Raw genomic sequence first — 17268 nt, forward strand, 5'->3', positions numbered from 1 at the left:
TTAATACAGAATGTTTCTGCAATAATGTACAATAAATAAATTTTAAAGCATCAAGAATGAGAACCAGAAAGTAAATTGCCTTAAATTAAGGAAAACATTTTTCTATTCATAGAGTTTAAAGTCATCTGTAGGAGAAATTAAACTACAAAGTGAATTGGACTGAATCACAGAATAATCCATTGTATTTCTACAAGTAAGTAATGACAAATTACAAATCTTATTTGAAAAGACACTATTAGCAAAGTATCAGCAGGCATTAAATGCCTATCACTACAGCTAAACATGAAGACGGCCTCTATGCAGAGAACTACAAATAATTGACAGAATTAAAGACCTCAATTAAAGCAGCTGTCTCAGAAGAGCTGGAAGAATCACTCATCCTCACCCCCACACCGCCATACAGATGCACTAAAATCCATACCAGTGTTCTAGCAGGATAATTGAAAACAATCAAAAGTTAACCCTCACCTTCAGAAGATCTAGAAGGTTCTGGAAATAGCCCTATGACAGCAATTGGAAATTATCTATCATTTTAAACACCATATTTTAAACATTCAAAATAAACTGTAATTTTAATGTATGTTGCTTTTTATTTAAACTGCTATATCCAGAATTAATTGTTTCAGTATGCAATCATTACTAGCAATTTCAGTGGGAGACATTCTCTTTTGTCAAGCCATCCTGAGGTGTGTGCAGCCCTTGTGCTCAGGTAAATCGCATTTCAAGGCCTTGGGGCTGGAGTCCAGAGCCCCCACACTGGACGTGGGTGGCTGACCGTGGGGCAGGGACAGAAGACGGAGGTGAGGCTGGACCCTGGCGGCAGGAGCACCTTTGTGTACAGCCTGAACTCCTCTATCGGCAGGACTCTGTGGGACGGGAGCCCCATCCTGGTCAGTTCTGGAAGAAGCATCCTCATGGGGTTTGGTGGGCCTGTCCCCAGGGAGGCGTCCCCTGGATGTTCCCCGGGTGGGACAGTGCCCACTGCAGAGCGGATATTCTGAAGCCATGCCATGTAGACGTCCCCAACGCCCGCTTACCGCAGCCTGATCGGGTCCCAGTTTCAGCCTCTGCCACGGCCCACAGGGCAGTAGGCCAAGGGCCACTCAGCTGCCCCACGCCCACCCAGAAACTGGCCCAGCTCCTCACCCCTTCCTTTCTTCAGCAGCCCCAGGGCACCCTTGCACTCTGTCCTCGGTGGAGGGGGAGGGGTGCCACCCACCATCAGAATGCCTGTGTCCTCTCGGGGAGCACTGGCTCCTCACAGGAGGGAGCACCCAGATCCACCGCTGACGCCCGCTCGCTGCCTTCCACCTCTCGGGGCTGTGAGGAAGCAGGAGTGAGTCCTTCCTCAGTGCTAGCCGGCACCCGGCCGGCCCTCAGAGCTCACCCCTGCGCTGTGCAGTGGATGTGGATGGGGCAGAAACACAGGCAGGACTGTGCCCTGCAAGGGCTGGAGAAGCCAATGGCAGAGAGAATGTTAGTTAAAAAGTCAGACCGTTAAGACACAGCAGGAAGTCCTGGAGGCCAGCAGAGGCAGCAGGTATGTGGGGGGGGGGGGGGGGGGGGAGGGGCCGGGGGGAGGGGCTTGAGGGAGTTGGTGGCACCCGTGGAGGAAGATACAGAGAAGCAACCCCTCACCACACCGTAACGCCCAGACCCCAAAGACCCCCGGGACCCCCGGGACCTTGAGCAGGGCCCACCCTCTGCTTCCTGCAGCCTGTCCCCTGCAGGGCACCTGGCACCTCTGAGCTCTGGCCAGATCCCTGCCCCTACTCAGAAGAAGCAAGGCAGGCGAGACCTGTCACTTGTGTCCCAGCTCTCGGACCCAGGCCTATGTTCTAAGCAAGGGCGTCACCAAAGAAACTTAGGACATCCGCCAAGTGTCCAAGCCACGCTTGTTTCCGGAAAATAAAATGCTTTAAGCCTAAAATATTCCATCGGGCTCCCGAGAACACAGAATAACGAGCTAAGGATCCCGCTGGAAGATGGAACCCGGGCGTTTTCACATTCTTTGATGTCACTGAAGCTGATAAATGCCACTGAAGTCATTTGACATTAAAACAATTCAGAGTCTCATCTGGATCGTGGAATAATCACTTCTGAAACTATGGGCACGGAAAGTCATTTGGAATAAAATTCTTTGTTAAAATTGATTTCACTTGCCCAGAGAGCTGAGGGAAAAGGTGCTATCCAAAATGATTCTATCAAGATTCAACCTATGGAGATTAGATAGATTCAGTTGTCTGCTAAGTGAGGCTATTCATGAAAATGGAAATTCTAAAGAATCTCACCCCCTTAGGAATTCCGATGCTATCAAGTTTTGTTGAAATAAACACAGAGATTTATTCCAAGTATTTAAATATATTCATTAAAGTGCTCAGTAGGATAAAAAAGGATGCTGGGACTCTCCCGTGGTGTCTGTTTTCTCTAAATGTTAATACTTATCACAGTTTATATCCTTCCTACCATAAATATTAAAGTTTTCAATCATTCTTTGGAATATTGCATGAAAGTCGAGCCAAGGGTTCTCATTGTTTCTAGCAGGATGTGGTTTAGTCGATGTCTTCTGGCTGCTTCGATCAGTATTATAGGAAGCGTATTATCAGGCATAAAACAATGAGTTGATTGGCAGCTGCCGTTTCCACTCTCTTCCCCCACAGTCTGCATCTCTGCCTGGGCCCCTCGAGGACTCTGGTCCCCCCATGGCTGCTCCCCAAGTTCCCGGCCCCGGTGCTCACAAGTCTGGGGTCAGCCGTTCAAATATGTCCAGTGGAGTGAGGATCACGGTGTCTGCAGGTCCAACGTCCTCTTCAGAGGCCCCGAGAAAGTCCATCTCTGCCCTTCCGAGTCCCTGCAGGGAGCTTCCCTCTCTCCTCCACCATCCACCAGGTCGAGTCCTCAGGTCCCTCGTGGTCCCAGGTTCCTGGATGCAGAGTGGGCGGGTCTTTCCTGGTGTGGAGGGGCGGGCATCCTGTGGTTCCCTTGGTGGGACCATCCTTCTCAGGGAGGAAGCCAGTGATCCTATCGGCGAGTGCATCAGCCCCTGGGAAGAATCCTGTGATTCCACTGGCGGGCATTTTGCCTGGGCTAGCTGGGATGCCATTGGCGAGCGCATCCTTCCATGGGCGTATTCACTGCCTAGGCCCCGTCAGTCCAGAGAGTCGCCCCAGCTCCTGATTTCCATCTTTGATCCCTCTTTGCCATCACTTGGCTCCTTCTCCGGGTCTGGTGATTAGGGTGAAGACATTGCCACATGCCTCATTCTGGCTGTACCACTCTCAGCTCAGGGAGCTCTAGCAGATGAAAAGGCCACAGCACATGGTCCCACGTGCACTGAACACCATCTGGCAGTGGGAATGTCTTATTGATAACCCCTTTATCTGATCAGGGAAGGGAAGCAATCCAATAAGCAACTGAAGGTGAAAAATAAAGACTTAGTCTTTGGAAAAGTTGCTACATGTTTGAAAACAAATTCATCCGTTTGACTATAAAGATTCCATCCTCTAATATCCAGATACTTATCGGGAATTTATAGCTTGGTCAGATCGTCATAATAGATATTAACACTTACTATTATAAAATACTGTAAACATCCATTTTAATCATTATAAGTAATTATAAATGAATAATCATGAAGTATATGATTCTGTATGATTCAGTCTATAATAGAACAGAAAGCAGCTAACTGAAAAATTGGCATTGATCTTTTATTGGCATGTATTAGACAAAAAGATAGGGAGATAAAAATAGTTACAAGGTAAAACTTGTATAATATCATCCTTCTTGATTAAATGTATGAATAAGATCTTACAGCTAGTTACACCAAAAAGTAAATTTGGAAAGATATGCCCCCAAATGTTCGTAATGGTGATTGCTGAGATGCTATTTTCAGTTTTTCTTCTAGGCCTCCTGAGTTTTGCCCCCAAAACCTCTAATCTTTTGCTTTACTGTATGAAACTGTGTGGGTGGTCACCCAAAAGTGCCAGCTATTCTGAGAGCTGGAGCGATTCCTCCTCCACTCTCGAAGCGCCCGGCAAGCTACCAAGAGGAGCCCACCCACATGGCAGAGCCTGGCAAGCTCCCCATGGTGTATTCGATGTGCAAAAACAGTAACAACAAGTCTCACAGTGGAGATGTTACTGGTGACCGCTCGAGCAAATCCATGAACAACAGGAGGACAGTGCTATAGGGCTACTGAGGCCTTCTGAGTTAGTCCTTTAGAGGCATATTGTGTTTTATAAGCAAACAAAAACAGACTAGCATTTGGAAAAAATTTTAGGGACCAGAGAGTAGCATGTAAGGTGTTTGCCTTCCACATGGCTAACCACTTGTGGGCCCCAAGCCCCCAGCAGTGGTCCTCCAGAGCAGAGCCGGGAACACGTCCTGAGTACTGCTGGGTGTGGCCACAAGAATCTAAAAAATAATTATTTTAGACACCATGATTTATTTGAGTCTGATTTACTTACGGGATGGAGTGATAGCACAGCGGTAGGGCGTTTGCCTTGCAAGCCATTGCCCATCCGAGCCAGGTTCGATTCCTCCGCCCCTCTCGGAGAGCCCAGTAAGCTACCGAGAGTATTTCGCCAGCACGGCAAAGACTGGCAAGCTACTCGTGACATATCTCACATGCCAAACTCAGTAACAACAAGTCTCACAATGGAGACGTTACTGGGCCCGCTCGAGCAAATTGATGAACAATGGGACAACAGTGCTACTGCACAGTGCTACAGTGCTACCATGATTTACAATCGTGATGAGTTTTCATGCGTGCAACTTCCCTCAGCAGTGTTCATTTCCCTCTGTCATCGTCTCAGGACCCCCTTCCAATTCCCCCAGCCCACCCCACCTCACTGGGATGGGAAGCTCAGCTCTGTGGGCTACTTTCATTTTGACAAAGAGCTTCCCATTGTGGTTCCAAGGCATGCTTCAAGAACAAAGAACTTCCTTTATATACTGAGGAGTCTAAAGCTTCATACAACTCAAAATCAAAGACAAAACCCTCCTCCTCCGGGTTACGGTGCTCCTGAAGTTTGAGCAGGTGCCAAATAAGAAGTTTTTCTACCTGAGAGAACTCTGTGAAGGCCAGAACAAGCCTGGGTACTTATTGGAATTATTTAGTGAAATAATGCAATATGCACATTCTCAGGTGAGGCTTTGTTGCTATTTTCTCTAAAAATATGCTCTCAAGTAATAAAATATATTTATAATTATATTTGCCAAGTTGATCTTTAGATATAAGTAGTTTTTCTTTCCCTTTTTTTCCTTCCTAAAATGCATTAGAGACTAGAGATATTTAAAGGTAACTTTTATTCAGCTTATGTGGGTATTACATAATGCTATAAATTACCGTGCCCTGATCACAGAGGGGTTTTAATTCTATAAGTTGTTTACTTTGGGGCAAAGATTTATTAACTCATGCAAGTGTATATAAGCTTTACTATAGCATTTTTGATGACAAGCCATATAATAAATTATATTATTTCCGTGATTCTTATTTTCATACAATGAGGAATTTAATTGGAAATCTGTTCATGGAGTTTATTTCACTACTGAGGCCATATTACGTACCGAAATGGGGAGAAGATATATGATTTTAATTTAATTTTTTGAGCTTTCGATGGAGAAAGCATGGGAACTTTCACGTGCACAGATGAGACAGGGACGTGGGTCTTTTCGGGCCATTTCCAGAGAAAGTTGGAGGTCCCGGGTTCCCCTGCTCCCAACTCCCACATCAGCCTCCAGGACCCTCGCCTGCGAAACAGAGCCCTGGGCCTCCTCTCCTGATCAGGCCCACCCGGGTCTTTAAAGACTGTTTTCAAATCAGACTTAGAAAATCCTTTCCAGCTGCAGGCGAGTGTGCAACTGACCCTCCCTTCCAGGAAATGAGCTGCGGGTGTCTCGGAACCCGAGAGGGTCCCTCGGAGCCAGAGAAGGTATTTGATGTGCAGGTACTGAGCCGGGCTTAGAGCATTTTCATCAGAGCAGGGGTGCAGCCTGGAAACTGCCCAGCGCCTCGGCCCAGCCCCCACCCCAGGGGGTCAAGGTCTCTCTTCCACCCTGTGTCGGAATGGGGGGGCTCCTCTCCTCTGCTTCCTGGAGCTCCAGCTGCGATTTTACAGGATAGGTCGTGATTAACTATGTTGTTGCTCTCCATTTCTGGGAGGATTAACTCCTTTACAACGCGTTCTCCTTCTCAATATTTATTTCAAGTAATTCCCTAGACTGCCTGGGCTTATGTTTAAATAACTCGGGAAATTATTTAATGTGGAAAATCCTGAAACTTAAACTTCAAATTTCTGTGTTATTAAGCTTTTCTTCCTGCGCGATCTAATGATAGGCTGTCAGCACCGGGATGTCACCACCAAGCAGGGAATGCAGAAGCCACTGAGGGGTTTGCACGGCGGCCGCAGTCTGTGCAGAGAGAGAGCAGACTCTGCTCCCCTTGACACGTCTCGGAAGCCGCTTCCCAGAGATCCAGACTCTGAGGGGCAGGGAATCCACAGATGGGCCACTGCACCCACCACCTCGAGACTTGGCACAGACAGGGCAGTGGTGCAAGACCCTCGTAAGCCCTCTGGCCTGGCTGTTCCCTCTGCCTGAACCAGCAAGTGGGTCTGTGTCCTCCTGGGCTGATGTCACCGTGCTAATCAGGCAGGTGAACAGCGAGGCCCGAGGACACTGATCACGCGGGCCAGATTTGACACAAATACACACACAGCCGGCGCCCTGCAGTCCCCAGCACCATCCCCCACCCCCCAGAGATCCGTGACAAGACCCAAACCGTCCCTTTGACTCTGCCCTCTGTCCCACTGTCCTTCTCTGCACCCAGCATCTGGTCCCTAAGGCAGCCTACGGAGGCAACCCCCGACCCGGACCCCTCCTGGTAGGAGACACTCCCCTTGCTTGAGCAGCCGCCCCTGTTAGAGCAGATCAGACACAATCACATCAGCCGTTATTACAAGAGAGACATCAGCGGGGGTGTCAGACACTGGCCCTGCTCACTCCACCTTTGGGTACCTGGGAAGATGCTGTGACTGGCTAAAAGTGAATGTGTGACAGGCTCTGCCCCACCCCCACCGTTTAGAGGGAAGGGGTAACAGTGCCATGGACAGCCCCATTTTTGGTTCTTGAAGAAACAGCCTTGCTGCGACCCACACAACTGCTGCGTTTTCGTCTTGCGCCAACAATGCGCCCCAGTTTCCTCCGTGTCTTTGATCTGGAGTTGGGGAGACCCTAGAGGCTCTGTGGAGGTGCAGTGGCAACCACCACCATGCAGGGGGCGGCTGTACTAGACCCCCAGCTGCCAGGCCTGTGTCTCGTCGGCTCCAACGGGCCCACCTCTCCCTCCCACCAGGGAGGAAGTCACCACAGCCAACTCAAGCACAGAGGGGAGGCCCCGCCATGGCCTCCGGATACTTGTCCTCCTAGAAAAGGCTAGAATTTCCTGGCTGAAGAGACTTCAGGGAATTAGATAAAGTGCTCCATTTAATCATTGATCAGAACTCTTACGGAGAGGGATCGATGTTTAAAAGGGCTTCATTGTTTTTATTAGTATTTTCATCCAGTTGACATTGATGTTGCTACCTTAGGGGGCCATGCATATTTCAGCAAAGGTTAAGTCCAGTTCCTCAGACCCTCTGGCCCGGGCTGCCTTCCCAGGGCAGACTCAGTCAGCAGTTCCGTAGCACAGAGACATTTGGGAGCCATTTCCTGGATTGATTTCTTCAAGGGAAGAAGATAATAATGCATTCAATTTCAGACGCAATGCCCATTCCCCGCTCATGCTCTAAATGCCTGAGCATCAGGGCTGCGCCCTTGACTAAGTCCTGCTCTGGGGGGCTGTGGTCTTCCTTATAACCAGGCTGGTTTGCCCTCCCACAGTCGAACCTGCACTCCACAAGGTCAGAACCGCGTCCATCCCGGCCGTCAGCCCTGCACTGCCAGCCCCCCCTTTTCTGGTTTGGAGTTCAATGGCTACAATTATTTTGATTTTGTTTTTTGGTAGAGAAGGTACACCTGGTGGGGCTCGGGGTCTCCACCCGGCTCTGGACATGGAGGTCACTCCTGGTCACTGTGCAGGGCTGGGAGCAAACCCAGGGCCCGGAGTGTGCAGTGCAGGGTCTCAGGCTGTTGGGTTCTCCAGCCTGCGGGTTCTCATGAGCACTTTGAACTACGGTTACTCACCTAGGTGTGGGCATTCTGAAACACCGAGATTCAGGGGCGATGGTTTAGGTCAGCCTCGGAATGTGTCCAAGGCGACACAATGAATGGAGATGCCTCCCCTGCTCGTGGATCAGAGGATTAGCATTGTCACAACGGCAACACTCCCCAAAGCACGACACAGATTCACTGCAGTCTCGAGGAGGGTACCCAGTTCAGAAGGAGAGCGACAGATGATAGAATGACTGCACTCACTGTGGGATAGAAAAAAATAGAATGAGACCAGTATCCAAGGCCAGGGAAAGCTGGGGCCAGGAGGACTGGTCAATGGTTGCCACAGGTGTGTGTGGGGCAAAGGGCAATTAGGATAGAGAAGAGACCAGTATGAGGACAATAGTTAGAAATGATCACTCTTGGGGCTGGAGTGATAGCACAGCGGGTAGGGAGTTTGCCTTGCACGCAGCCAACCCAGGTTCGATTCCCAGCATCCCATATGATCTTCTGAGCACTGCCAGGAGTGATTCCTGAGTGCAGAGCTAGGAGTAACCCCAGAGCATTGTCAGGTGTGACCCAAAAAGCAAAAAAAAAAAAGATCACTCTGGACGAGAACTGAGTGTTCAGTGTTTGTATTACAACCCACATGCCCAAAAGGAGAGAGAGAGAGAGAGAGAGAGAGAGAGAGAGAGAGAAAGAAAGAGAGAGAGAGAGAAAGAGAGAGAGAGAAGAAAAGTGCCCGCCACAGAGCACAGAGGCAGATAGATGGGGGTGGGAGGTGGGAGGGGAAACTGGGGTCATTGGTGGTGGGAGATATATGCTGGTGAAGGAGCTGAAGGGTTTTGGAACATTGTATGACTGAAACCTAATCATGAACAACTTTGTAACTGTGTATGTCACAGTGATTCGATAAAACATTTTTTTTATTAAAATTTTTTAATAGTGAGACATCATGAGGTACAGTTGCAGACTTACACATTTTTGTGCTTGGGTTTTAATTATACAATGATCAAATACCCAACCCTCCACCAGTGCCCATTTCCCACCACCACGGATCCCAGTATCCCTCCCACCCCCCATCCTCCCCATCCCACCCTGCCTCTGTGGCAGGGCATTCCCTTTTGTTCTCTCTCTTATTGGGTGTTGTGGTTTGCAAAAGAGGCAATGGGTGACAATCATGTTTAGTCTATAGTCTACTTTCCGCATGCTTCTTCCATCCTGGGAGGATCCTCCCAACAACTTTATTTGGTGTTCCCTTATTTATCTGAGCTCCCTTTTCCCCTAGTATGTGTCGTTGGCCTCCAAGCCATGGAGTAAAATTCCTGGTACTAATCTCGACCATTCTTGGGTGTTAGTCTCCTATTTTGTTACTTTATGTTCCCCAGATGAATGCAATCTTTCTATGTCTATCCCTCTCGTTCTGACTCAATTCGCCTAACATGATACTTTCCATGTAGTACCACTTGTATGTAAATTTCGTGACTTCATCTTTTCTAACAGCTACATAGTACTCCATTGTGTAGATGTACCAAAGTTTCTTTAACCAGTCATCTGTTCTCAGGCACTCAGGTTTTTTCCAGATTCTGGCTATTGTAAAGAGTGCTGGAATGAACAGACAATTGCAGATGTCACTTTGACTATACTTTTTTGCCTCTCTGGGATATATTCCCAGGAGTGGTATTGCTGGATCAAATGGGAGCTCAATTTCTAATTTTTTGAGAATCGTCCATGCTGTTTTCCAAAAGGGCTGAACCAGTCGGCATTCCCACCAACAGTGAAGGAGTGTCCCTTTCTCACCACATCCGCACCAGCACCGGTTGCTTTTGTTCTTGTGGATATGGGCCAGTCTCTGTGGTGTGAAATGATATCTCATTGTGGTTTTGATCTGCATCTCCCTGATGATTAATGATATGGAGCATTTTCTCATGTGCCTTTTAGCCATTCGGATTTCTTCTTTGTGAAAATTTCTATTCATTTCATCTCCCCATTTTTTGATGGGATTGGATGTTTTCTTCTTGTGGAGTTCAACCAGTACTTTGTATATTCTTGATAACAATCCCTTATTGGTTGTGTATTTGGTGAATATCCTTTCCCATTCTGTAGACTGTCTTTGTATTTTGGTCACTGGATAAAACATTTTTTTTAAAAGAAATGAGTATGTTGTATCTTTAAAGTTTCTTCATAGGATGCGTAAATTTCTTTGGTAATGAATGGTTTCTGCAGGAGTGTGAAATTAAGGAACAACAGAGAGGGCGAGATCATTGCTTCATTGAGCTGTGGGACGCTCCCCCTTTAAGATAGAGCTTCCCCTCTGCACAGACATCTGACTGCCGGAGATGGCCAAGTCTGTAGCCTGGAGAACAGACTCGTGCGGGCGCTAGTTTTTTCACCTTTGGAATGAAATCTTCAGCAGGTTTTATATGTGGACGCCAGCCTGTACTCCCCATGGCCGACACTCAATGTGGCTGAATCAGCACTAATGCAAGGGTCACTGGACACGACTTCCTCCTGGAGAGTGGGTCCCATCGTTCCTCTCTCTGCCCCTCCGCCTCGCCCTGACAGGAGATGGCAGAGTCTCCGTGCGTGCTCCCTGGGTGCAGAGCCATGTGGAGAGTGGATGCAGGTCACGTGGGTGGCCCTGAGCACATCTTCTTCAATCAGGGAGGTTTCGGGCTCCTTAATTTCACACTCCTGCAGAAACCATTCATTACACATTAGGACACACTGAGGTTTGTCCACCTACCCGCTGAGGCTGCAGAGAGTGGCTATGGGTGTCCTGGCCCTGGGCTGTGGTTCATCATGCTGGCGTCACTCTGAGTGAGAGGCTGGGTGCTCCGGTCTGTGGATTGCAGAAACCCCAGAGCTAGCTGTGCCTGGGTCTAATGCCCATGCCCCCCCCCCCACCAGGGCAGGCTGAGATGACACCCTGGAGAGACAGCACAGGGCAGGGCACTTCCTCTGCTTGTGGCCAGTGACGGCTCTATCCCTGGCCTGGCACATGGTCACCCGAACCTCCAGGAGAGATCCCGGAGCTCAGAGCCAGGAGTCACCCTCGAGCACTGCTGGTGTGACCCCCAAAGTCCCCAGATGTACAAAAGCCCAGACCCCCGAGTGGACAGACCCCCCCTCCACCCCACATTCTCTCTGTAGCCTGTCAGGGCAGAGCAGGGAGGGGCCTGGGTTGGGACATTTGTGAAGCTGTGCGCCAGGTTGTGGATAACACGTGTTCGGTGCCTTCTGCAGGGGACTGAGCATGGTCAGGGAAGGAGGCACATGTGGGGGTGGAGAAGGGCTGGGCTCTGCCCAGGTCTCCGTCACATCAGATGCCGAAGTCAGACATCCCTGCCCACATGCTAGCGAATGAGAAGTAAAGGAGCGTCCCACGTGGAGGCCGGCTTCAGGTACCAGCCACTCCTGTGTGTCAGGGAGCCCCCGACCCACATCAGTTTACATTCCCCAAGAAAAGAGAGTGTCTGTGGAAATGCAGGAGGAGGTGACGGAGTCACAGCCTCTCGGCCAGCCAAGGCACTGGGAGTACCTGCTGACCCTCCCCCTGAGGGTCGCACCGCAGTCCAGGAGAGGCGGGGAGGGCATTCTGGGGCACTCACCATATCAGCCACAAGAACCCGATGCTGCGACCAGGCTGAGCAGGACGGCCACAGCGGGTGGGGCAGCTGCTGGGTACCACCCAGGACACGGAGAGAGTCCTCTGCTCCTCTCAACTCCCAGCTATCCTGCAGACTTCAGAAGCATGAAATTTGCATATCAGTGGATGGACACGGAGAGTATCATGCTAAGTGAAATGAGCCAGAGAGAGAGGGACAGACGTAGAATGACTGCACTCATTTGTGGAGTATAAAGTAACACAATGGGAGACTAGCACCCAAGGATGGTAGAGATAAGGGCCAGGAGGTTTGCTCCATGGCTTGGAAGCTGGCCTCACATGCGGGGGGAGGGGAGGAAGGCAGCTGAGATAGAGAAGGGACCACCAAGTAAAGGATGCTTGGAGGGTTCGCTCAGGATGGGAGATGTGTGCTGACACTAGACTATGGACCAAACATGATGGCCACTGAGTACCCATATTGCGCACCATAACACCCAAAAGGAGAGAGAGAGAGAGAGAGAGAGAGAGAGAGAGAGAGAGAGAGAGAGAGAGAGAGAGAGAAAATGGGACGGTGTCTACCACAGAGGCAGGAGGGATGGGGGGTGGCAGGAAGGATACTGGGGACACAGGTGGTGGAGAATGGGTACTGGTGGAGGGATGGGTACTCAATCATTTTATGACTGAAATATAATCACGAAAGTTCATAAGTCTGTAACTGTATCTCATGGTGATTCATTAAAAAAAATTTTTTTAAATAACTGTCCACTGTCCTCCCATTGTTCATAGATTTGCTCGAGTGGGCCCAGTAACGTCTCCATTTTGAGACTTGTTGTTACTGTGTTTGGCATATACGTCACGGGTAGCTTGCCAGGTTTTGTCGTGTAGGCAAGATACTCTCGGTATCTTGCTGGAAATAAAATAAATTTTTTAAATTTTTTTTTTAAAAGCTTGTGTTGCAAGCACTGACTCTCGAGTCCAGACAAGATGCCCGTCTGTGTCTTGCTTGCTTCCGTCCTTTATTCCTCTGCCTGCACAGGACGCTCAGGGATAGGTCTGAGCTCAGGGTGGACCTGTGGAACGAGGACTGGCTTTCCAATGGGGCCAAGGGGAGGAAGTGGGCGTGGGGGGTGGGGAGGTCGCCTCCTTTGCCATTCTCATCCTCATGTCTTCTAACAAAGCTACCAGCCCCGCAAAGGCTACCCTCATCAAGACCGGGCTGTCTGTTCCATTCAACTCCTGGTCTGTTTCCTACTGGACTCGGGGTCCAAGAAGCAAGCTCAACTCTAGGGAACGTCACACATGCAATTAGTGGCATATTATGCAATCATGCCTTCTCATGCTTGACGAAATGCTTCTTTCCGAAGCACATTTGGTGAGATTTGAAAACAGATTTGGGACAGAATAGCTTCCTCCACAAATGGCAGGGTTTAACTTTGAGCACATGATTTACATATAATATTTTACAGATACCGTTCACTCTTTCAACTTTCTAACAAATATCTCTGACTCACTGTTTGTGTGTGGGACTGGGGAAAGGAGCCAATTCCCCATAGATTTCCCGACAGAGTTTCTACTATTTATATGGAAAGGAAATCATCCTAAAACCTGTTTTCTTCGCTCCCAACACAAGAATCTCTGGGTTGGTTTTAATTGCTCCTTTTCTGTGGAATCAGAGCGTGCTGAGCAGGCTGTAGACACCGTGTTGGAGTGGCTTGTGGACCCTCATTCAGGATTCACACTCCTTCACCTGTTTGAGGAAAGTCCCCCCGTGGGGAGAGTTCACCGTTAGGGGCAGACCTCGTTGGCCCAGATGGAAAGAAAGGGAGCGACAGATGAGATGCGGGATCTTCTAGACCAAGTCGAGGGGTCCGAGCAGTTTTCTCAAGTGTTTTTCCAATTGGAGTAAAGAAAGTTCAGTGCAGAAGTTCTCGCCCACTGACCAACAATTCAGCAGGAGGGAGATGGAGAGGAATGCAGGGAAAGAGGCTGGGGCTGTCGTTTCACTGGACGTAAGAGCCCCTCACCCTGAGCTGGTGCCAAGGGAGCCTCCGTGTTGGGCCGTTCAGGCCCTTCCTTCTGGACAGTCTGAGGACATGACGTGCAATATGGCCCCTCATGCAGGCAAGAGCACCACCGCGAACTCTATGCCAGGACCCCAGAGGTACGTCCAGCAGCTGGACAGGTCAGTCTGAGTGGGTCAGGGTGCAGTAAAGAGTGAGGAAATCACATTGAAGGGCAGTGCACAGCCCAGGAGGGTGGACTGGGGAGGAGGGGGGTGTGGCAGGGGTGGGAAGTGGCAGGAACCGGAACTTTCCAGCACTCATAGCTTCTAGGAACTAGGCCTCAAGGCTGTCCAGAACTGGTGACCACTGGCAGAGTGTGCCAAAGAGGGGAGAGAAGGATTGGAACTCAAACTCCACAGAGAGTGAAAACGCCTCCTGGGTGGGTCTGAGGACGAAACAATGGAGGCGTTTGACAGTGCAAATAATTATTGGTAAGCTTCAGTGCCCGTGGCTGAGGAAAGGACACTTGAGACTGGGCCCAGGAACTGTCCTTCCTTCAGAAGGAGCCCGTGATGGACATGGCGCACGTGAACGGTCAGTGTGCCCAGGACTGACCTGGAGCCCAGCCCCCTATTGGGCCCTACCCCCCACCCCCCAGCCTGGAGACGAGAGTCCTGCCACCCTCTCCTGTGTCCTCCAGAAGTCACCCCTCCTGCCTGCCCAGGTTCAGCACACAGTGGCTTCAGCCTGGCCATCTGCAGCGGGCTGGGGTGGCCCGAGGCGGGAACAAGTGGCTCTGGCTCATGCACTGGAGAAAGGCTGGGCACAGTGCCCCCTTCTTCCTGATGTCACACGCTGTCCTGTGCACCACCTGGTGGAATGTCCTCATCTGTGTTCTGGCAGCCAAGAGGGCCTCATCTTGCAAACAGTCACTTACGCTTCTTGCCGTGACCCAGAAGGCCCCTCCCTCCCTCGCCTGCCACCACTACCCTCGTGCAGGGGCACCACCACCACCACTGCACCATCCACGGGCCCCACCTGCCCCCACTGGACCATCCACGGGCCCCACCTGCCCCCACTGCACCATCCACGGGCCCCACCTGCCCCCACTGCACCATCCACGGGCCCCACCTGCCCCCACTGCACCATCCACGGGTCCCACCTGCCCCCACTGCACCATCCACGGGCCCCACCTACCCCCACTGCACCATCCACGGGTCCCACCTGCCCCCACTGCACCATCCACGGGCCCCACCTGCCCCCACTGCACCATCCACGGGTCCCACCTGCCACCAATGCTCCTATCCAAGGGTGCCAGCTGTCAGCACTTTGCCCACCCAAGCATCCCTCCTGCCAGCACTGTGCTCATCTCGGGCTCCACCTGCCACTTCAGCCTTCACTCTCAGAGCTCGGGGGTGACCGTCTGCTCAGCAGTCCTGGGAGGACAGAGGCTGTGTTGGACCTTTGAGGTAAACCAGGAAGCAGCTGTGAACATCTAAGTATGTGGCCCAAGAGGCTTGGATTTAGGAAGCAGGAATGCAGTGGGGTTCTTTGTCCCCAAAAGAGCCTTATGTGAGGGGGACAGGTCTGGCTGCAGGCTGGCCGCTGGGGTGGGTGCCTCACCCTGGGACTTGTACTCTCCGTTTCTGGCCGTGGCAGAGAAGCCGTCCTCCAGCAAGGTCCACTGAGTCCTGGACAAGCCGCCGACCTGGGGCAGAAGGCGGGCAGCGAGCCTGCTTGGGTCCTGCTCTGGCTCTGCAGGAAGCATGAACGGAGAGATGCAGAGACGGACCCCCGAGGGACAGCGCCCGGCATCCCCACGAGGCCTGCTGGCCAGCACGCCTTTGTCTCTCACCCCCCCCCACACACACACACACCACATGAGCCTGTTACTTTGGGCGACTGTCGGGGCCTCATGAACTGAAAGCCAATATCTGGTTCCAATCACAAATCACAAATCAAAAATCATCCTGTTAATCGTCGATTGCCTCGAGCAGGCCCCAGTAACGTCTCCTTCATCCTAGCCCTGAGATTATATTCAAGGTTCTTTAGGAGAGTGAGACCCATCATTGGTACTGGTATTTGGCATATTTGGTACGCCACGGGGAGTTTGCCAGACTCTGCCGTGTGGGTAGATTACATTCGGTAGCCTGCCAGGTTGTCCAAAGTAGGAATGAGATAATAAGAAGATGTCATAATAAGATGTCGCGGCTGTGCGGTTCCGGGAGCTGGTTTTTATAGTCTCTGAGTCTTGGCCGCTGATGGGATTACACGGCGCCAGGGGGCCAGTTGGTGGGTGTGACCCCCGCCTACTGGAATTTGGAGGATCTGGGTGGAGGATGCTCGGCCCAAATCCGGTTCCAATCAAACCCATAAATAGACGTTAGATTTATCAGAGTGTAATAAAAACTATTCAGCTACCTTTCTAGTTGTTCTCATTTTTATCGAGGGGCTGTACTTACAGTCCTCTTACCACTAGTCTCACGGATCCCTGGTTCCTCCACACCCCCCACCAGTACGAAGGAGAGGCAGAATCACAGGTTTTAGTATACAGACACGTATGTCCATTGTGTTTAATAAAACAAAAATATTTTCTATTGAAGAGCTCATCTCATAACTTGTAACTCAGGTTACGAGGATGATGGGAATTCTTTCATACAACAAATTCATCACCCGAATGGCACGTGTTATGTATCTTTCCTTACTCCTCTCCCTAATAAGAAAGGCCCCGTGATCAGAGCATCGGGCTGAGCAATCGCGGGCCCCTTCTCTGAGTAACGGGAGCCGCTCCCCGACCACCAGCCTCGCAGCGTGACTAGCAAAGAGTGCTGGAGGTCAAGATCCCGGCAGACGGTTCCGTCCAGTCGGCCTCCCCACCTCATCACTGCTGGTTTCTCCTGGGTTCTGGGCATCTCCTCCACCCGCTCTTGGCTCAGGGCAGGTGCAGAGGCCACACTTGCCGCCCTGAGCTCCAGTGGGACCATCCTGCCTGCACCGTCACGGCCTCTGATGCCTGTGGGAGACCTCTGATGCCTCCGTCTGCTTGGGGGCTGTGACACCTCCTTCTGGGACATGCACATGGCAGGGGGCGGGGGGGGGGGGCTCTGGTTTCTCCACAAACACCCAGTGCCCCACGCCCCTCCTTCTCCCTCCCCTCTGCTGGTGACATCTTCACCATCTCTCCTGAAGACCATCCCTGCACGGACTATACACACACACACACACACACACACACACACACACACACACACACACCGAGCTCTTGTATTACCTCTGCCATGATATCAACTCTGCACAGAGTCAGCAGAGCACCCCCTGTGCTCACGGGACCTGGGGCTGACCCTTTGCCCAGATTGGCCCAGTGTGGGCAGGAGGGACTCTGGCCTCATAAGAGCCTCCTGGGAGAAACCCCCTAGGAGAGAAATCTGCCAGGCCCTGCTCGTCCTTCCCCAGGGGAGGTATGGAGCTGGGTCTGCCCCGGCTGATTCCCATTCTCTCCCTCGGGGC

The sequence above is a fragment of the Sorex fumeus genome, unplaced genomic scaffold, assembly GCF_029834395.1.
Source record: "Sorex fumeus unplaced genomic scaffold, SorFum_2.1 ptg000072l, whole genome shotgun sequence".
NCBI classification, from domain to species: Eukaryota; Metazoa; Chordata; class Mammalia; order Eulipotyphla; family Soricidae; genus Sorex; species Sorex fumeus.